The 22,067-nt window shown below is 37.3% G+C and overlaps 1 protein-coding gene across 17 annotated transcripts in view; it reads left to right on the top strand.

Annotated features, from left to right (window-relative positions):
• LRRC4C (leucine rich repeat containing 4C) overlaps nucleotides 1-22,067 on the top strand; it is a 1,316,491-nt gene that overhangs the window by 1,163,874 nt on the left and 130,550 nt on the right. For 11 of the 17 annotated variants that reach the window (XM_050758335.1, XM_050758338.1, XM_050758336.1 and 8 more), the window contains one exon: nucleotides 20,140-20,219. The exons of 5 other annotated variants lie outside the window; for them this stretch is intronic. The gene's annotated coding sequence lies outside the window, so the exon portion shown is untranslated. Of the gene's footprint in view, nucleotides 1-12,255; nucleotides 20,220-22,067 lie in introns of those variants that run through there. One more of the 17 variants, XM_050758345.1, reaches the window with a different exon arrangement.

Here is a 22,067-nt window from a genome sequence, read left to right on the forward strand (position 1 = left end):
TTTTAAATTATACTTTAAGCTCTGGGATACATGTACAGAATGTGCAGGTTTGTTACATAGGTATACATGTGCCATGGTGGTTTGCTGCACCCATCAACCCGCCACCTACATTAGGGGTTTCTCCTAATGCTATCCCTCCCCTAGCCCCCAACTCCCCAAGAGGCCCTGGTGTGTGATGTTCCCCTCCTTCTGTCTGTGTGTTCTCGTTGCTCAACTCCCACTTATGAGTGAGAACATGCAGTGTTTGGTTTTCTGTTCCTGTCTGAGTTTGCTGAGAATGATGGTTTCTGGCTTCATCCATGTCCCTGCAAAGGACATGAACTCATCCTTTTTTATGGCTGCATAGTATTCCATGGTGGGTATGTGCCACATATTCTTTATCCAGTCTATCATTGATGGGCATTTCGGTTGGTTCCAAGTCTTTGCTATTGTAAATAGTGCTGCAATAAACATACGTGGGCATGTGTCTTTATAGTAGAATGATTTATAATCCCTTGGGTATATACCCAGTAATGGGATTGCTGGGTCAGATGGTATTTCTGGTTCTAGATTCTTGAGGAATCACCACACTGTCTTCCACAATGGTTAAACTAATTTACACTCCCACCAGCAGTGGAAAGCATTCCTATTTCTCCACATCCTCGCCAGCATCTGTTGTTTCCCAACTTTTTAATGATCGCCATTCTAACTGGCGTGAGACAGTATCTCATTGTGGTTTTGATTTGCATTTCTCTAATGACCATGATGATGAACTTTTTTCATGTTTGTTGGCTGTGTAAATGTATTCCCTTGAGAAGTGTCTCTTCATATCCTTCACCTACTTTTTGATGTCGTTTTTTGTTTTTCTCTTGTAAATTTGTTTAACTTCTTTGTAGATTCTGGATATTAACCCTTTGTCAGATGGATAGATTGCAAAAATTTTCTCCCATCCTGTAGGTTGCCTGTTCGCACTGATGATAGTTTCTTTTGCTGTGCAGAAGCTCTTTAGTTAAATTAGATCCCATTTGTCAATTTTGGCTTTTGTTGCCATTGCTTTTGGTGTTTTAGTCATGAAGTCTTTGCCCATGCCTATGTCCTGAATGGTATTGCCTAGGTTTTCTTCTAGGGTTTTCATGGTTTTGGGTCTTACATTTAAGTCTTTAATCCATCCTGAGTTAATTTTTATATAAAGTATAAGAAAGGGGTCCAGTTTCAGTGTTCTGCATATGGCTAGCCTGTTCTCCCAACACCATTTATTAAATAGGGAATCCTTTCCCCATTGCTTGTTTTGTCAAAAAAAAAATTCTATTTTTAGCTTAATCACTGCACGGAATTTTTGTTTCTGGGGCTATGGGATGATGGACTATTTTCAAGATATGTTTCCCACAATTGAACCTGACCACTTGTACTATACCCTTTTTATATTTTATAACTTCTAAAACTAATTTTTATCACATAGATTTATAATATTGTTAAATGTTGGTTAGGCAACATGAAAATGGTTTCTGTAGTCTTCCTATAAAATCACACATATTTGCTATTCCACTGAAGAATGCCCTATTCTTCCTTCTCCTTCACACTGGAAAATATATCAGCCTTAACAAATTATTTTTCCTTCTGACAAAACATAACCCTTTCCTAAATATTTCAGGATATTTTATCATGAGACAGAAAAAAATTCCAGTAAACTTTAATGTTTTCATTTCATTTATCAATAACATTCAGTATTTCTTTTTTCTTTTTTAAATCAACGACTTTTTTTTCAGCAGGTAAGTTGCTACACATTCCTTAATGCAGTACATATTTTAAAATAATTGTTTTCAGGCTAGGTGAGGTGACTCATGCCTATAATCCCAGACTCATGCCTATGATCCCAGTGCTATGGGAAGATCACTTGAGGTCAGGAGTTTGATACTAGCCTGGGCAACATAGTGATGTCTACTCTACAAAAAAAAAATTAAAAATTAGCTGAATGTGATGGTGCTTGCCAGTAGTCCTAGCTACTTGGGAGACTGAGACAAGAATATTACTTGAGCCCAGAAGTTCAAAGTTACAATGAGCTATGATTGCACCACTGCACTCTAGCCTGGGTGACAGAGCAAGACCCTGTCTCTGAAAAAAATTTTTTAAAAAGACTTTTTTGTATGTTTTGTGAATCATTTTGTGTATGCCATGCATTTTGTATTTCTTCTAGTTAACTCTTTGAAAGAGAATGAATTAATTTCAACAATCATGGTATATCACGAAAAGAAATAAAGCAAATGTCAAAGGTTGCTGATTTCTGGGCTGCTCTATTCATATGTTATTTTCTGATGATAATTTGGTTACACAAATGATGGTCTCTGATGCTGGCCCTCATTCTTTCTTAGCTCCTTGGGCAGGAGCTTTTAATTTTATAGTTCTCGCACCTAAGTGGTAAACAGGACATTTTTGAGGGATGGGTATTTTTAAGAGGGCAGTCTGAGAAGCAACTGCTTGCCTGAATTCTGGCCCCAACACTCCACTAGTAGCTGTGAGTCTTTGGGCAAGTCAGCATACCTTCTTCATCATTATTTTCATGTGGACTTGGTTAATAATGATTCTGTCATTTCTTGTGGTGATGTGTTGGTTTAGATCCATTGGTTTATTGGTATAGAGAAGTTCAGCTGCAGCAAGTGAACTATTTTTTCTGCTTTCTGCTTCACCCACTTAGGTGGGACATGAGCAACAGGGTTTTAAGTAAAGCATGCTTTGAAGAATGCAGTTTTTCTCTCCTTCTCTTGAGAACAGATTTAGGTTAGAGTCAAATGTAATTATAGGCTTAATAAAAGATGAGCCTAACAACTCAGAGTAGAACGGAAAAGGTGCTGTGATTTTTGCTATTTTCCATATCTGCTCGGCAAGTTAACTGGTCACAAAATATGACTGAGCATTTTCTCTATAAGGAGCTTTTTGCTAGAGCCTGCCAATGATACAACAAGAATGTAGGAATTGTCTGTAGGGGTTTTAACTTTTAGTTGGCAAAAAGATACTAACATATATGAAATAAATTATATATGTTTGTGCAATATACATAGAATTAGAATTGGAGATTTCAAATAATTATCACCCTCCAAATACATACTGAGAAAATTGAAAAACCAATATGAGTTGGAGGAATTGGAGAATCTAGGCTGAAATTGGTTTTTGAGGCAGATTGTTTTTATTTCCAAAACTCCTAATTATGGCTGAGGCACATTCATACAAGTGTTTGAGCATTTAGATTGGATCCAAATCCAAACTTGAGGACCAAGGATTTGAGCACATTCCTATAAAAAGCTTCCCCTACTATAGTTGTACATGGAGGTAAAAGATTGATCTAGAGACTATGAAATGTGGTGAAAATAAAACATAGTGGTGAATTTTGTTATTTTAAAAGATAGGCACATTGCTGTAATATTTAATGACACAGAGCAGCCCACCTTGCAATTTTAGAAATTTTGAAGAGTAATTCTATTACACAGCCATATACCCCATGGACGTCCCACCCGGGACCTATTATAGCCCTTAGCAATAGGTATCTATACTGCCTTTTAAAGTAAGTAAATTTATTTTCACATAGAACAAGAAGTTCAGGGAAAGAGTGCTTCTGGTTTATCTCACTAGTTCAACAGCAGCATCAAGAACAAATGTCTTTCCATCATTTTGCTCTGTTCTCAGCTTGTCTGTAGCCTTAGCGTTCAGGCAGTTGCGATTGCAGGCATCATATCCAGACATCCAGACAGGACACAGGCCAAGTAAAAAGAGTTTATCTTTTCCTTAAGTCTTTTAAAATTAAGGAAAACTTTCTCAGAAGTCTTTACTAAGCCTTCTTTTATGTTTCATTGGCTAGAAATATATGCCCAAACCCATGACCAGGAAAGAAAGTGAGGCAGCCATGATTGTCTTAGGCGTTTCAAGACTCACTCTTTGGGACTGCATCAAGCGGCTTCTTTCTCAGAAGGACATGGCCACATGGAGGAGGGAGGACACCTGAATGAAACTCCGGTTTACTTGGGAACTAGAAAGAATGGGGATAAAGACAAAATGTTTTTTAGGCATCAATACTGTCTATTTAACTCGACTTATCATAAATACTCTTATGTTCTTATGTTTTTATACTTGGTATATAGTAAATATGCTGTGTCCTTATTTTCATGGAAGAAAGAAAGAGAGGAAGGAAAAGAAGAAAACACTTTCATATTTTGTTTTGTTTAGTCTTCTCTACTCAGCCAATAGAATTCTTTGGATTTGTTTCTATCAATTCCAGATAAAGCACAATAAACATTACTGGGCCAAGAATTAGAATCATATTGTCAGAAACTGATTATAACTGGGTGGCCACTGCTTCTTTCTTGGCGAGGGATCAACTTATTGCAGTAATGTATTAAATAGCCCTTCAAAATACAAGAGCCAAAAAACAATCTCCTTTGGAACTAACGTTCTTAAACAGTATCCAGATTAATGGAAAGTGCCTGTATTAATGAAATAAAACATCAGAGCTTTGGCAGGAGTTGATTGGCAAAAACACCCGATGGCTTGATACGTCTGTCTCCTGAAGACATAAATGGATTCCTCCTTGTAAAAGAGAATAAATGACTGTGGCTGAAGCTAAAGCTCTCGTCTAAAGAAAATGACTTTCTGCCTTCTGCCAGAGTACCTAGGAGCATAATTCTCAGCCTTGCATCTTTGTGCCTACTAAACTAGGATTCTGACTCTAAAGATAAAAAAGATTCTATATCTGCAGTTATGAATACTGCATCATTTAGTATTCATTAAGAGAAGATAGGATAAAGGGATATCTTCCTTCTTGATTTATAAGGGTTTAGGAGATGTGGTTATGTAGTTAATTTATGGATTGATTTAGAAACTTCTTTATTTGTTCATTTATTTATTGGTTCATTCATTCATTCACTTATACAAGCATGGAATTACTTAAGAGTGTCTGTTCCTTTCTGGGCACAGTTATATACTGGATGTGTTAAGGTTTGCTGAAACCAGAGTCCTGGGTTTGAGCCATTTCTAGGGCAGTAAAGGGATGGAAGGGAGCTATGCCATGCACTCTACCAAGATTTTTACATATATTCTTCTCAACACTCCCCACAACCCTATAGGATTGTCATCATTACCTCCAGTTCCAAAAGTAGAAAATGGAGACTCTGAGATGAGGTACCTGTTCAATGTGAGTCTAATTTTTGGTGATGATCTTGGCTTTTGAACCTGAGATTATGTTATTCCCAAACTAGGATCTTTCCACAATAGAGTGTATTATTCTCTACTCCAATCAAATATTTACCCTCATCTCTAGATACCCAGAGAGCTTTGCTATCAAATCCCTATAGTCGGTTGGTAGATGTTGCTCTGCAGAATGCATGAGTGGATCCAAAGCAATTCAACACAACTGAAAAGGTTGTAGAGCTCAAAGGTAAAGTCAACTGATGGTCATAATAGGAAAGTCTGTATTTAAGAACAGTAGAATGGCGCTTGCAGAATGAATAAATGGACTCTGAGTTAGAGGCTTTGTAACTTTGCCAGAAATAGTAAAACATGAGTTGATATATCAATGATGTAGTATCAAATTTGTTTTCTGCAGGATATTTTTGGCTTCTTTTTAAAGACCTCGTTGTCTCCCATATAAGTGAAGTTGGCAGACAAATGGCCCTTATGCAAATGAGGTTTTATACCAAAATATTTTGTATTTGGGTGGAAAGTGATTCTTCTTCATCAAGTGCGTCTTATCCTAAGGCTAGAACAACTCAGTGACATGCATGGGGCGGATTCTACTCTTCCCATTGTGTGAGTGAGGAGGCTGAGTTTCACAGAGGCAAAGTAGCCTGCAGGAGGTCACTCACACAGCCGCTGAGCAGGTACATTGAGCATTTCTCCCCCTTTGCATCAACTCTATTTGGGTTAGCCATTATTGGACTGAACAAATTACTCTGCATAATTTTCTAAAAATAGCTCTCTCAGAGATTATAAATAACATTTGGGTAGACTTTATGTATCTTGAGTAGGGGGACAGATATATCAGAACACTGAGTGTTTATCACCTTGCTGTGTTGACGCTTTGGAGCAATAGCTAGAATCATCATGAAAGTTTCAGGAAATTTCCAGTGTTTCTCAAACATGTCAGCCTTGCTTCACACTCAGTGTTTTTGCTTTTGTTGTTTCCTCTGTTTGAAATGCTCTAGAGCAGGTGACTTTGTGGCACATCCCAGAGTGCCTCGGGGTTGGGCTTAGGTGTCACCTTGTCCGGGAGATCTTGCTTTTCCACAGGTGTAAAAGTATAGTCCTATCCTCACACTTCCTATCCATCCTCTCTGATTGTAGGACTCTTGTCCAAAGCATTTCTCATCCTCTTAGATACAAGAGAATTTACTCATTTTTAGGGCAGAGTGCAGTGACTCATGCCTGTAATCCCAGAACTTTGGGAGGCCAAGGTAGGAGGATTGCTTGAGGTCAGGAGTTTGAGGCCATCCTGGGCAACATAGAAACCCTATCTCTATAGAAATAAATAAAGAAATTATAGCTAGGCATGGTTGTTTGTGCCTGTAGTCTCAACTACTTGAGAGGCTGAGGTGGGACAATTGCTTGAGCCCAGGAGTTCTAGGTTACAGTGAGCTATAACCGGACCACTGCACTTTAGCCTGGGTGACAGAGTGAGACCCTGTCCCTAAAAGACAGAAAACAAACACAAAAACAAAAGTTTACTCATTTTTTGATTGTCTCTTTCCCTCTCTTTCCCTCTAGTATGCTAAGAAAGAAGACATTTTGTTTGTTGTATTTACTGTTACATCTTCAGTGTCTGGAAGTAGGTACATGATAGGAACTCATACATTTGTTGAATAATGAATGAAAATATTCTTATGCATATATCATATAGGAACATACACATATGCTATACAATTCTGGAAGTTCTGTTATGTGTATCATATTTTGAAAAAGGAGGAGTTGAATAGATAGACCTAAGAATAACGTATCACAATAGCAATAACAATTTGAAACATGGATCTGCGATCTTTTGTCTTCATTAGACTGGGCAATATGAAACATGGACCATGTTCAGAGAAATGTACGAGTGAGCAGCACATGGCTGAAATTCTGCTGTCTAGCTTTATCATTCTGCCTCCTCCACAATCTATGACATCACCATGCTTTATTCAGATCCTGAGTTCCCTCATGCTCTTTTTCTGCCTTCCATCTAAGTCTACTTTTAAGCTTTCATTTTAATTAAAGTGTGAATGGCTAACATTGTATTTTATCAGCCCTTTAATCATTCAGTTAGGATAAAGTATGAAAAATTATTTGTTGTTAGCATTTGCTGGTAGTTTGGAGCTTTATTTGCATTGACACACCTGTCTGGGGACACAACCAGGGTTCAAATGTTACCTGCAAGGATACGGGAAAGATCAGAACAGATTGGGACCTAGAAGTCGGCTTCCTGGCCAGATAGCTGTTTTCACTATCTGCTTTAAATATAAGATCTAGAGAAATGGAATTCATCCCATAGTTTGATAATCTGCTTTCAGTAATAATGTTAAAGGAAAAAGGCATGATTTTTAACTATAAAAAATATATAGTGGAATAAAATCTTCATAATGTAAGCAGTACCTCAAAGTAATAATGTATGATAAGCACTTTATAAGTATTAACTTTTTTAATACTTAAAACAACACAATGAGATGTCTCACTGTTGTTCTGTTTTACTGCTGAGAGAACTGAGACAGAGAAAGGTTATTCGATTTGCACAGGGTCCCTCAGGTGGCTTATGTCAAGCCAGGATTGGATCCAAGGTAATGTGTAGCATTTCAGCTGCAGTGCATCTGGAGGGTTAAGTTTAATAATCCATAAATCGTGTATTTCTATCACTTATTTTACTAAGAGCAAATCATATTCACCCTTATCCTTTGAAGAGAAATGTAACACAGGAAGTCATTAACATTGATCATCTCATTTAGTCACCACAAGCATTTTTTGAGGTAGTTACCGTTAATGCTCATTTTACAGATAACTGAGACTTATTGAGCTTGAGTAACAAGTTTTAGGTCTCTCAGCTAAAAAGCGTCATATCTGGCATCCAAAACAAGATCTGTCTGTTTTTATACCAGCTTTTTATGCCAACCTGCTTCTTTGCTTGGTAGTTAGCTCACAACACCGAGTAAACAAACAAGCAAGAGATATTTTTTCATAGTCTTAGTATGTACTATGTTTTTGAAAATATGCCGTTGTAAAGTCAAACATACTTCAAAGAGTTAAACTGTTTTTACAAGTCTTATTAAATTTCTTAGTCCAGAAGTAACCTTAGATATTTGAACATAAAAGTATATATACCTAGGTGAATGATAACTTTGGAATTAAGCACAGAGTGTTTCTGCAGCTATTATAAAGATATTTAGGGATTGCTACTATCTGTAGACATGCTAAGTGGAATAGTTGGAGAATTAGGTAAAAATTATTCTGATCCAAAACTGTTTTCTCTTCAGTGTCTCAGACATCTCTAAGATGTCACCCAGATACCATAATTTTATCTCTGCAAGCATTTTGTTTTGTAATGGGGAGAGACTTTAGGTCTGGGAAAATGAGCCTAAAGTCTCCTATTTTTCAGAAAGAAAGTATTGATGTTTTGTGCAGTGACGTGTCTATATGAAAGTGCTTTTATAAGCTTCTCATATTATTTATGAGAATAAACATAAAATATGCCATATATATATGGATTACATAAATCTTTTGATTGCTTTACATTAATTTCTCTTATTTTCTGTATTGGAGCCATATAGATATTTTCTACTTTGTATAATAAAAGTCAGAGGAACAAGTGAAATCAATCTCACAGCCACATCCATAAGCTGGGCCATTTTATCTTTGCCATCCTGTGGGTTTCAAGCTATGTCTGCTCCACACAAAAACCCTGAATGAAAGTAAAGTGTAGCAAATATTTTCAGAAAAGACTTTTTATTTTTTGCCTTCTCTTGAAAACCTAAATCAATATTTGACCTTTTCACAACCCTATCAAGATAAAAATGGAGTCTTTGTGTGCTGACTCAGAACTATAAAATATGTGGTAAGATCCATTTGTCTTGAGAGCTCTCTGTTGTGTGGGGTACTCTGTGTATGTGCTGGGAGAGTATATGTTAGGTGGGTGTATGTGTGTATGTATATATGTATATACATATATGTGTTAGGGTTGTGTGTGTGTGTGTATATTAGGTGGGTATATTATGATTATCTAAGTGTATAAATGTGTATTCGTGGTGCGTGTGAGTTAGGTGAATGTGTGTATATCTACACACATATGTGTGTTAGGGTTTTGTGTGTGTGTGTATGTGTGTTTCTACTGTACCACTGCTTGAGATGATCAGCCTATTCATGGTCAGTAATGTTGCCACTATCTTAAGTATGAATAATATTGTGTGGTTTATACAGTGTTTTCACCTGAGTCATGTCATCAAAGCCATCTGATTCCATGAAATAGGATAGATATGTATAAATAGGTAAATGCATAGAATATAAGTTTAAATAATTCATTGACACTCAGAGAATCCAAATGCACGCAGCTGGTTAGAAGCAGTGTCCAGATGCCAAACAGACCTCCTAACACTGAACTCCAAAGCAGGCAGTCCAAGGTGCACCCAGAAAGTGGCAGCCAGATGAACACGTGTTCTTTGTTGTGTCACAACACAAAATGCTGCAGTGAGAATCCCAGGAAATGACTTGTCAATGCAGCCTAAGAACTGAAATTTGTATACAGAATGGCATAAACTCTTTTAAATTGAAGTAACTTATTGAGGCTGAGGTGTTTTCTTTCAACTGCAATCACAGAGGAGATCCTTTACTTCTAGGTGAAGGTGCTCCGTTAGGTGAGGCTGCTCTTTCTTCCTTGGTTTCTTGTCTCAGATATGCAGGACCCCTGACCTTTGAATTGAACTGTTCTACTAATACATAGTGCTTTGCATTTTAGTCATTCTTCTTTTCCTTCGAGCCAGGCTGGGGCATAGGGCTGGGGGAAGAGTCAGGAAATGTGGAGGCTTGGAAATATCCGTTTGTAGGTTTGACTGCACATGTAGTTATATAGAGGAGGAATGGGCACGAAAAGGAACTTCCGTGTACTCGAAGGTGCTCCTTGTACCTTCAGTTTGTATCAACGGGTGAATTTTGCTTCACCCACTGAGCAGTTAAATAACATCACACAATATATTCATTGTCCTAATATTTAATTACCTCCTTTTTACAGAAGCAAGAATAATCTATATTTCATAGTATTATAATGAGAAGCATAATTAATGTATCTAAAATTAAAAAGAAGCAACCGATAGCAGGTGACCATTAAAATTATGGTCCTAGGCCGAGACGGGCGGATCACGAGGTCGGGAGATCGAGACCATCCTGGCCGACACGGTGAAACCCCGTCTCTACTAAAAAATACAGAAAACTAGCCGGGCGAGGGGGCGGGCGCCTGTAGTCCCAGCTACTCGGGAGGCTGAGGCAGGAGAATGGCGTGAAGCCGGGAGGCGGAGCTTGCAGTGAGCTGAGATCCGGCCACTGCACTCCAGCCTGGGCGGCAGAGCGAGACTCCGTCTCAAAAAAAAAAAAAAAAAAAAAAAATTATGGTCCTTTGCAATGGGTAAGAGATTATGTACATTGGTTCTCAGTGACCCCCTTTCTGACTGCTTAGGAAGGTCTGGTCTTGTTTATGCATTTGTTTCTTGCAAAATGTACTACTACTGCTTGGATTATCCCAGTGAGAATAAGAGATTTTCACGGATTTAAAACAACCTAAACATGAAAAGACAATTCTATCTCACTTTTATAACTCTGATTAATTCAAACCACAGTTCAGGAAATAGATAAAGGTAGGCAGGCACAGTTGACTACTGAGGTGAAAAAAGGTCTCTCATCACAAGTTCATATGAGGATCACAGTGGTTCTGATCTTCAGTCCAAATAAATGGTTAGCTAGTCTACAGAAATAAGCAATGTCAGATGACTTTTGTCAACTTAAAATAATCAAAAGGGTCAGAATTTTATTATTTTGAGACAGAATCTCACTCTGTCACCCAGGTTGGAGTACAGTGGTGCAATCTCGGCTCACTGCAACCTCTGTCTCCTGGGTTCAAACGATTCTCCTGCCTCAGTTTCCTGAGTAGTTGGGATTACAGGTGCCTGCCACCATGCCTGTCTAATTTTTGTATCTTTAGTAGAGGCAGGGTTTCACCACATCGACCAGGCTGGTCTCGAACTCCTGACCTCGAGTGACCCACCCTACTTGGCCTCCCAAAGTGCTGGGATTACAGGTGTGAACCACCATGCCAGGCTTAGAATTAAATTTAAAGAGAGTTTATTCAAGCACAAAGTTTGAGGACCTCTACCCGGTAAGCACAGATTCCAAGGAATAGAAGTCAGTGTTCTGAAGTATAGAAATTTGGAATCATACCTGTAGATAAATATTACATAGGGAAGCTTAACGGAATTTCAGTATCTTTCTATGTAAAGCTTAATGCATAGTTACAAGGATCAGATTAGTCAAGGTGTTCTTTTTCTTTTGCAAAAGTTATATTTAACATTCCACACTGAAGATGTAACAGTCATGGGGTCTTTTGTGCCAAATGGTGAGTTAGGTACAAGATAATAAAGAAGGTAGTTCATCGGTAACAAGGATTCAGTGATTAGAATTGGGAGAGGTCTGGTCTCTGCTCTCTCCTAGTCATTTACAGAACAAGAACAATAAAGAAAAGAGTGAACCTATAATCTAAGAAGCAGAAGTTGCAAACATGCAATGTGACAGTCTCCAGGACTTAACTTGCCCCTTGGCATAGTAAATTTAGAGGGTCCTGAAATTTTATTTTCTTTTATACTTTATTCTGCCCTAAATTGGGTAGCGATGAATATCTTATCAGAACAAAAGGCAGTATCATACTGTCTGTGCCTCTTTATTTATCAACCCCCTCTGATTTTGAAATTTTAAAATAAGCATCACTTTTTTTATGAATGGATCTTTGAAGGAAAAAAAAGTGAGAGAGTCTTGGCCAATTTTAGGGAACAGAGACTTTAAGTATTAAGTATGATATATTCGGAGATATCAGAAAACTCTTATCCAGTTTTCTGAATGCAATTTCCCAGTAAAGGTTATTCTTTTTGTATGGGCAAGTGTATGCATATACATATATACAATATTTCATATACATGCATTTATGATTATATGTGGTATATATAATTTTCACTTATTAAATATACAAAAAATACAATTTTCTTATTCTGATTTCCACATACTTTTGATCTCATTACCTTTGAATCCATCTTTAATAGTCACTTTGTTTCACATTTGGATGAAGTATGAATTCAGTGAATTTTATAATTCTGTATGTTATTATTGGGAAATGAGACTAATTTAACTCCAGCTAAGAGATTATTATTTATTTTTTATTTTTTTGAGATGGAGTCTCGCTCTGTTGCCAGGCTGGAATGCAGTGGTGTGACCTTAGCTCACTGCAACCTCCTGCCGCCTGGGTTCAAGAGATTCTCCTGCCTCAGCCTCTCAAGTAGCTGGGATTACAGGCTCCCACCACCCTGCCTGGCTAATTTTTGTATTTTTCAGTAGAGATGGGGTTTTACCATGTTGGCCAGGCTGGTCTTGAACTCCTGACCTCAAGTTATCCGCTGGCCTCAGCCTCCCAAAGTGCTGGGATGATAAGTGTGAGCCACCACGCCTAGCTTCCAACCAGGAGATTATAATTGCTTGCTGTTACTCTGATAACAGCCAAGTTCTGGCCTGATACTCTTGGGTATCAGGTACCCTTAGGATGAAAAAAAGCAGTCACTGCCCTTGTAGTCTCTGATCTCAAGCTGTGGCCTTCAACTAGGGGCAGTTTTACCTACTCCTCAGAGGACAATGTCTAAATACATATTTTTTACTGATATGTAATAATTGTACATATTTACGAGGGACAAGTGATATTTAATATATGCATACAATATGTAATGAGCAAATAAGAGTAACTGGGAATCTATTACCTGAAACATTTTTCATTCTCACAATTGAAGGGGAGGTGCTACTCTTTTTTCATTTTTTGAGACAGGTTCTTACTCTGTCACCCAGACTAGTGTAAATGCAAGATCCTAGCTCCCTGCAGCCTCGAACTCCTGGGGTCAGGTGATCCTCCTGCTTCAGAATCCCAAGTAGCTAGGACGACAGGGTCACACCACCATGCCTGTGGTCTTCCTATGTTACCCGGGCTGATCTCAAACTCTTGGCCTGAGACGATACTTCCTCCTTGGCCTCCCAAAGCACTGGGATTATATGCACCTACCCTGATGCTACTGTTACCCAGTGGAGAGAGACCATGATGCTACCAAATATTCTACAACACACACAGGGCAGCATTACCAAAAAAAAAAAAAAAAAAAAAAAATTAGCCTAAAAAGTCAACAGTGCTGAGGTTGGAAAATCTAGCCTATAGAGTGAGAAATATATAATGCATTGTTATAAGTGCTATCTTAGGAACATGAATGAATAAAATCCTGGGAAAATTCAAAGGAGGGAGAACTGAGGGTGAAGAGGTGTTGAAAAAAGCTTTATACAAGAAATGACATTGGAACTTGACCCAGAAGAATGAGCCTGCTTTAGCCAAGGAAGGATGAAAAGGCAGAGAGGCATCCTAGGCAGGGGTGCAAAGATGAGAAAGTATAGAAAAGTAATCATGTCACAAGGCTTTTACTGTATGCGGTTACTACAGTGGTATACCTTGACTCACAGTTACGTACAAATGAGGTTAACATCACTCTATATGAGAATTTTTCTTTATGTGGATTTTAAGCTGCATATATAAAACCTCCTTAGAGAAGAGACATACAATCATTTTCTACTAAGGAGAGGAAGCTTTCCAGACTCTCTATTTTCAGGTGTCTTACAGTCATTTGTAGATATGCAGTCAGTATATGTACAAATGACTGCTAATTCTTCTGAACTTTGCTAGAACTAGAATTCAGGGAGAGGGCTTTAAACAGCTAGAACCATCTGGAAGATGACATGACCCCTCTATCTGAACAACGGAGAATATCAAGACCTTCAAAGACCTCAGAGACAGAAAAACAGCAAACAAAAAACAGAACAACCCAATGATTGTTTAGTATTGACAGTGCAATGACCTAGAGTGTAGACTCTGGGAATCCCACCCCAAAAACTTACTGTGTGTGACTTTTGATAAGTGATAGAATCTCATTTACTTCCATTTTCTTCTTTTTGAAATGGGTATAATGTTATATCTGTCATAGGATTGTCTACCTTTTATAGCTTGGCTTGAATAAGTTCTCAATATGGATTCTTTTCACTTAACCCATTGCGATCTGAAAGCATGGGAGTTTAAAGACCCATGGTCAGTCCTGTGTTGGGAGACACTAAAAGCAGGATTTTAGCCTTCCTGGTAGGCAGAGAAGATATTGCAAAGGATAGCTTTATAATAGGAAAATGCTAAGTGCTGTGGGCAGATAATGAGGATGTAAGAACCATTCAATTAACAAAATGAAACAAGTGTGGTACACTCAGTGGATGCTCTGGAGAAGTCTTTTGAAATGTGTGATTAAAAGAGGTCCATATTTAAATTAGTAAAAAAAAAAAAAAAAAAAAAAAAAGAAAGAAAGAAAAGGAAGGAGTTACAGGCTCAGAGGGGGTAAGATTGAAAGCAAGCAAGATTAGTTTAGATTGAGGAAAAATTCAGTCTCTTCAGTGATTGAAAGACAACCATAAACTCCACCTGGGAAAACAGCTTCACTTTATCTCCCACTGAGCAGTTGGTATTATTTCTCTTTGTTGGTGTGTTTGAACATGCTTAGATTTCTGATAAGTCATGGCAGAAATAGTAAACAAATTATTTTTTCTTCCTATGAGCGTCAATACTAGAAGAAATATGAACATATATCTCACACATATACCTTTTATTTCTAATGCTTATGTTTTATATTAAAATTATATCAGTAGTGAATTGTGTTATAAAGGAACTACCTACTTTTATAATCTAAGAAAGATGAAAAAAAATATGCTTTTACTTATCGCCTCATGGGTATAGAATGATTTGAGGGCTCAAACCAGAATTATTAAAAAAACAGAAGATATATTTCAGTTTTCTTTTAGTTAATATCTTCTTCTCTGGTACAAATATTAGAGATGACGGAGACCACATGCTTCTGTTCATATTTCTGCCACTAATAGAAGATGAGATGAATTTCATCACAGTTAAGTTAGAAGAATGAATCTGTCATGTATGTCACCTTGAAGAAACATCTAAATGAAATGCCATGTTATCATTTTCCACATTCCTTAATCACTACAGAGATGAAGTACTAAATCTAAAGTCTGCAGAGTGAACCAAAAACAAAATAACATTGAGTATTTGATGTCTAGAAGGAGTATGGACTAATTCTATTTATTATCTTTTTTCTTTTCCTTTAACACTTGATAAAAAGTTAGGACTTTAGGACCGGGCATGATGGCTCATGACTGTAATCCCAGCACTTTGGGAGGCCGAGGCAGGTGGATCACCTGAGGTCAGGAGTTCGAGACCAGCCTGGCCAACATGGTGAAGCCCTGTCTCTACTAAAAATATAAAAATTAGCTGGGCATGGTGGCAGATACCTATAGTCCCAGCTACTTGGGAGGCTGAGGCAGGAAAATCACTTGAACCCAGGAGGCAGAGGTTGCAGTGAGCCAAAATTACGCCACTGCACTCCAGCCTGGACAACAAGAGCAAAAAAAAAAGTTAGGACTTTAACAATATGTAGCATGTATCTAAGAATTTTAACATAAATTAACAGTTTTCAAATATCTAAAGTTGAATTTATAATACTAATACAATGGTGGAAATAATTAAAATAATAATATCCATAAAAATAGTATGCCTTTATTGAACACTAAGCCCCAAGCACAATGCTAGTGGTAGCATTTAATTTAATACTAAAAGCAATCCTATGAAGGAGATAACATTGTTATCTATATTCTACAAGTAAATAAAATAATCCTTAGAATAGATTAATAATTTGATTGAATTCATGCAGCCAGAGATGATGATAAAATCAATTTTATCATTCAGCGAACCTGTAATTTTTTTAATGAATTAGATTGAAATGGAATAATATAGACTAGAAAACCATTAGAATGCATCACAGGTAAGGTCCTAGGATTTGAGGATCATATCAATAAATCATCAAAAGCCACAAGTTGTAGGCTGTCAGCACCTACTCATTGACTAGTACAGATTCTGTAACATGTGGGCTTTTCCATTAAAAGCAAATTACAACAGTGACTATTTGCTAAGTGCCTCTTTGGCAAAACACTGTATTTAGGAATAAGCCATGGTTTTTATTGTCGTGGGCTTCTAACATAGCTGAGAAAAATGGCATTTATTCATAAATAATATAGCAACATATGCAAATAATAGAGTAAAATCTAAGAGCGTTTTTAAATAAAATGTACAGAGAAACATTCTTTAGAGGAAGGAAAGGTAACTTTGACTTGGATTGAGAATTAAGTCAGGAAATTGTATAAGAGATAAATTTGAACACAATGCCTAGTTGGTCTCAGGAAATGGCCAAGACTGATGAAGATCTGGTCAATTTTGAAATTCTTACTGGGTTCATTCATGGATGAAAAAGATCAGGATTTTTACAACAAAGGTCACAAACAAAGTAGCTGAAAAATGAACTGCTCAGCTGCTGAATAATTCTTTAGGAGCCTATTGATGTTAATAATGCAAATTTGTACTAGTTTTTTATGAGCTATTAATTGGAAAAAGTCTATTTATACAGTTATTGCAATCCAGATGCCATGGATGATGCCAATGTCTTTAATACAATATAAGTGGTAATAGTTAATAAATACTTTAAGGTCAAATTTTATCTCTTCCTCGAAGCTTATTCAAATACTTGAAGTCAGTCCCAATGAGCTCCCTCTTTTTAAGAATCTCTCTTTACATAATGTACTTCAGGGCCAAAAAAAAAAAACAAAACAAAAAAACAACAACAACAAAAAAACACTTCCCCTTAGCCCACTGCTGAAAATCATCTCACAAAAGGCAGGTTAATAAGTGAGAAGGCATATGAGTTTATTAATGTGCATGGGAGAGAACCACAGCGGTTACCCTAGCATAGAAAGGTCCATAAGGAAATGTGAATGACTTTGAGGGGAGTCAATGATTATTAGGAAAATTCAGTGGGCTTGAAGAACATACAGTGGCCTGGGACAAAGTCTCTTGAGCTGCAGAGCAGACAGTGGTTTGTGGCAAAAGTCTATCCAGGTGTGTTGACAGACTTGTCCTTCTTCCTACTGAAGCAGTTCAGTTAATGAAAATTCAGGAAAGGGACCTTCTTTGGTGGATCTGGGCTTTAGATGAGGGAACTTCAGAGAGCAACTTTATCCTGTGCTTTGGGAGAGACAGGAGACAAAGGATTGAGAGATTGAGAGCTCAGATAGGGGGCTGAGGTGGGGGTTGTCAGACCTTGAGCTTCTTCATCAGTTCAGCATGTCAAAGTGCCAAATTTTGGGGTATAAGTTTCTGAGGCCAATATATTCATTGCTATATTATACTTAGCACTTAAATGTCATCCTAGCTTTTTAAAGCAAATTTCTTGTTTGTGCATATCCACTGCTTAAACAGATTATGAACTTCTAGGTTCACTTGCCTTTTTCTAACACGTTCTTAGTTCTTTACACGTGAGACATGATGAATGCAGATTTGATGATTGGTTAATAGATACAAATTTTTGGCCGGGGGCGGTGGCTCATGCCTGTAATCCTAGCACTTTGGGAGGCTGAGGCAGGCAGATCACTTGAAGTCAGGAGTTCAAAACCAGCCTGGCCAACATGGTGAAACTCTGTCTCTATGAAAAATACAAAAAAAAAAAAAAAAAGAAAAAAAGACAGGAGTGGGGGCGGGAGCCTATAGTCCCAGCTACTCAGGAGGCTGAGGCAGGAGAATTTCTTGAACCTGGGAGGCAGAGGTTGTAGTGAGCCGAGATCACGCCATTGTACTCCAGCCTGGGCAACAGAGTGAGACTCCGTCTCAAAACAAACAAACAAACAAACAAACAAAATAGATATGAATTTTTTTCTGTATGGCTAGGAAATGATTAAATAAAATAATAACAAAATTATATAAAATTTAAATGATCAATAAAAACATGTGATATACATAGGAAACCTAGCACAAAATGAGTACATGGAGGGTTCTCAATAAACATCAGTTGCATAAATGAATGAGTCATGAATTCTAACTTTTGTCACTAACTAGTTGTGAGACATACTCATATCACTTCCTCTTTTGTAGACTCAGTTTTCTCATCAATAATATGAGATATATGAATTTGAAGAATAATTTCCTACCAAGCTTTCAAATTCTAGGAAGGTGCTTGATGAGTTCCACAAAATATAAAGTATATTCTTAGCCAATGATAGACATTTAAAGTGCCTTAACTTATGTTGAGCCCAATATGTTCTTTCAAAGAAGAGCTCCACTGCTAAAACTGTTTGAAAATTGTTGGCATACATTAATTATAGTGTAGAAATTTACCTTTTTAAACCAATTTGAACACATAAAATTTAAAAGGGTATCTTGCTGTCATTACATTACCATACAGGAAATGGACCAGAGGTCCTGTTATTCCAGAAGCCACATTCAAATGAATTTGACATTAATTTTCTAGAAATATTGGAGACAACATTAATTAATTGCAAAGGCACATAACAGTTCTTTTGTTGCAGAAAGCAAGAAATGTATGTTTATTTGTCATGCATACCATGAGGAGCTTCAAAGAATTTTTTTTTTTTCAGACTGGAATAAAAAATCTTATTTTTTCTCTTCTCATTCCATATTCTCTTTTTAGTTAAAAGAAGAGCATGCCGAAAACATTCTATTGAATTGCTCCTTTGATGAACGCTTGGGTAGTTTAGGCTTGTCATAATAGATGACAATAATAATGCTACTAATAACAGAATTGTTATTTTTTGGGTGTACACTTTTTTCTAGAATTTGTATCCTCTGTGTTGACCACATTGTGTATGCAATTAATTAGGTTCAGATACTAGCTTACTTTATATATTAAATACTAATAGGACCCCGTGTTTCAGGTTCACTTGTGTATGTCATAAAAATGAACCTAATCCGTTAAACTCTGATTTAACGATGGGCCTAATTACTAGGGATATGGGCAGTACTCACTTTTACATACATGATATCTGAGTACTGCCTTGTTGAGTTATTTACATCTCCTAAGCCATTTAATGAAATTGGGTTTAAGTCCAGATGATCTCTCAGATTTTACAAACTTAAACCATTCCCTGACTTTCTGATTTTCTGCTAGAAAACAGTAATGAAAAGGGGAAAAGGGAAAAAACATGAAACTCATTTAAAAAATAAACAAAAGCCATTTCAAAGATATTATCCCATACAAGATTGAAGAAAGGAAGATAAGTAAATGTAGTTAAAGCATGAGCCGTAATCATCACACAGTCTTCATTCAAAGACTGAATTTGCCTTTTAAAATTATGCATTGCCAACTCTTTGTATATTAACATAATAAAATTATAATACAATAAGGAAAAAAGGTTTCAAAAAAGACCAGAGAAGGCCAGACATCTGATTAAAAAATGCTAAAATGTACAGCTCCCTGGAGACTGGAGTTCCTTTTTAGGTTGATTTTGAAGGACTTGTCCAGGCAGGGAGCCTTCCAGGAGGAAATGCATCCTTGTTTAGTCAAGGGCTAGACTCCCAGGTCCCCAGTGAAAAATTTCTCTAGGAGAAATTCCCGAGGCAGGGCCCAGAAAGAAAGAGTCACCAGATCCTCAGAAGGGGGAGGAGAAGATTTACTCTCCCTCTGATCTGACTTTTAGTTGCAACACTTCTCAGGCAAAGAGTATGCCAACAGCCTTTCTCTTCTGCTTTGTTCGTCTGTGGTGGATACTAGCAACCTATGTGGTTCTAAAGTATCAAGCTGAGATTATAGTATGAACGAGTTGGAACATCAGTAGTGCCAAGTGCCATTTAAAAATCTTTTTATCTTCTGCGTGTTGCTTTTGGAGAGGAAATGTACTCAGATGTGGTTTCCAGTCTTGCAGAAAAATGGCATTTTCAGGCTGTATGGGACTCTTACATCATCTAGTTTCAATCACCTCATTTTGCAGATCAAGAAACTGAGAGTGAGGAAGAAGGGACTGGCCAGAGTTACTCAGCTAGACAGTGACAGACAACAGTGGAATTTGTGGTAAGTTGTATGGCTTCTGGGCTTTTCCTTCCAATATCTCACTGCAGCCTCCAACTCCTGGGTTCAAGCAGTCCTCCCACCTCAGCCTCCCAGGTAGTTAGGACCACAGGTGTGCACCACCATGCCTGGCTAATTTTTAATTTTTTTTTGTAGAGACAGGGCTCTTGCTATGTTTCACAGACTGGTTTAGAATTCCTGGCCTCAAGCCATTCTTCCACCTTGGCCTCCCTATATACTAGAATTAAGTCATTATACCCAGATGATTTTTAAATTGTAGACACCTGTCCATTATTTAATAACCAAAAGACTTTATAAAAGTAATTTTATGCCTAATCAACAGTGTTGAGGCATTTTGATGAAGCCTAAAGTTTTAGTTAATATTTTGCATTGTGTAGAGATATTTACTTTAGAATGTGGCCTAGAATTAGGCTAAACATTTTGAAATTGTGCTCTGGTTTTGAAAATGGTTGACAATTTCCTATATTACATTCTAAAACTATAAACATCCTAACACTATAAATGCTTTCTTAATGAAACTATAATATATATTTAATATTATTACCTATGTTGTTTTACTCATTGCTAAAAATGTTCAGATCACATACATGACTAAAGCCAATTAAAAACTCATACTATAGAGGACAGAAATGCCCAAATAGGTTTTAGTTGAAAACTCCATTACTTATAAGCATGGATTAGGTTTTTCTTTTTCATTTCTTCAGCAGGTACATTTTAGACAACTGACAGCAAATCCATTATGTAATGGCCACTACAAAAGCTTTCATCAAGAGTGTGCATGTTTAGTGTCTCTGTATGGGAGAAACTGGGTTATGGTAGTTGAAAAGGCAAAAGATTCAAGAGTAAGATAGAACTGGGCTTTTAAGTTCTTGGCTCCATGGATAATGCAATCAGAATTCTCTAATCCCAAGGTTGGAGCATTGGTTGACTATAGACGGAAGCCGTCTGCATCTTCAAAGCATTAGACATGGAGGTTCTCAGATATTTCTGTACATGAGTGACATGTAACAAGTTATACATGACGATATTCGCAGGAATATCATAAGGATCTAATGATATAATGTATGTGAATGAAATGTATACATTCTATACACTAGAGAAGTCTTTTCTCTTTTTGTATTACATATTAAAACAAATGGATGCCTGAAAAAACATGCAGAGTTAGAGGAGAGGGTGTGGGAAGCAAATAGTTTTCGTAATAAAGTTATGGTTTAGAGCGAAGAGACTGCCAGGAAGCAAATGAAATATTGATGCCAGAATATCCAGCGTCCATGCTTCTTAAAAATGTTACCTATGTATGAGTCACTTGGAGATAATGTTAAAATGCCAGTTCCGATTCAGGTTGTCTGGGGGTGGGTTCCGAGATCCTGCATTTCTTAAAAGCTCTCACGTGATGCCAATGCTGCTGGTCTTTAACACTTTGTGGGTTTTTTCTTGTGTGTGTGTGTCTGTGCAGGAAGGTTTTATGTCTTCAGATTAAGGGCCAACTGAGTATCCTCTCAAGAAGAAGCATTTGTTGGGGTTTATATGCCAAGGCAGTACCATCCAGCCTGACTAACACCCATGTTGCTATACCATAAAAAAGCTTTCTACCCTTTCTGGGTTTATTAAGTGTCGAGAAAGCATTCGGCTTTTACTATTTGGCTGGGGTTTCTGGCTGATAGCAGCAAGGTAGGAGTTTAAATTTAATAGAATTAGGAATAAGCAGGATCTAGAGAGAGACAGTCTATCCATTACTAAGGGAGAAGAGTTGCTTTTTGTCTCTTTACAAGGCCTTATCTAATAGAGGTCTCTGAATGCTGCCTTAAGAATCTGGGATATGGGACTGGT

The sequence above is a fragment of the Macaca thibetana genome, chromosome 14 (genome assembly GCF_024542745.1).
Source record: "Macaca thibetana thibetana isolate TM-01 chromosome 14, ASM2454274v1, whole genome shotgun sequence".
Classification (NCBI taxonomy): domain Eukaryota; kingdom Metazoa; phylum Chordata; class Mammalia; order Primates; family Cercopithecidae; genus Macaca; species Macaca thibetana.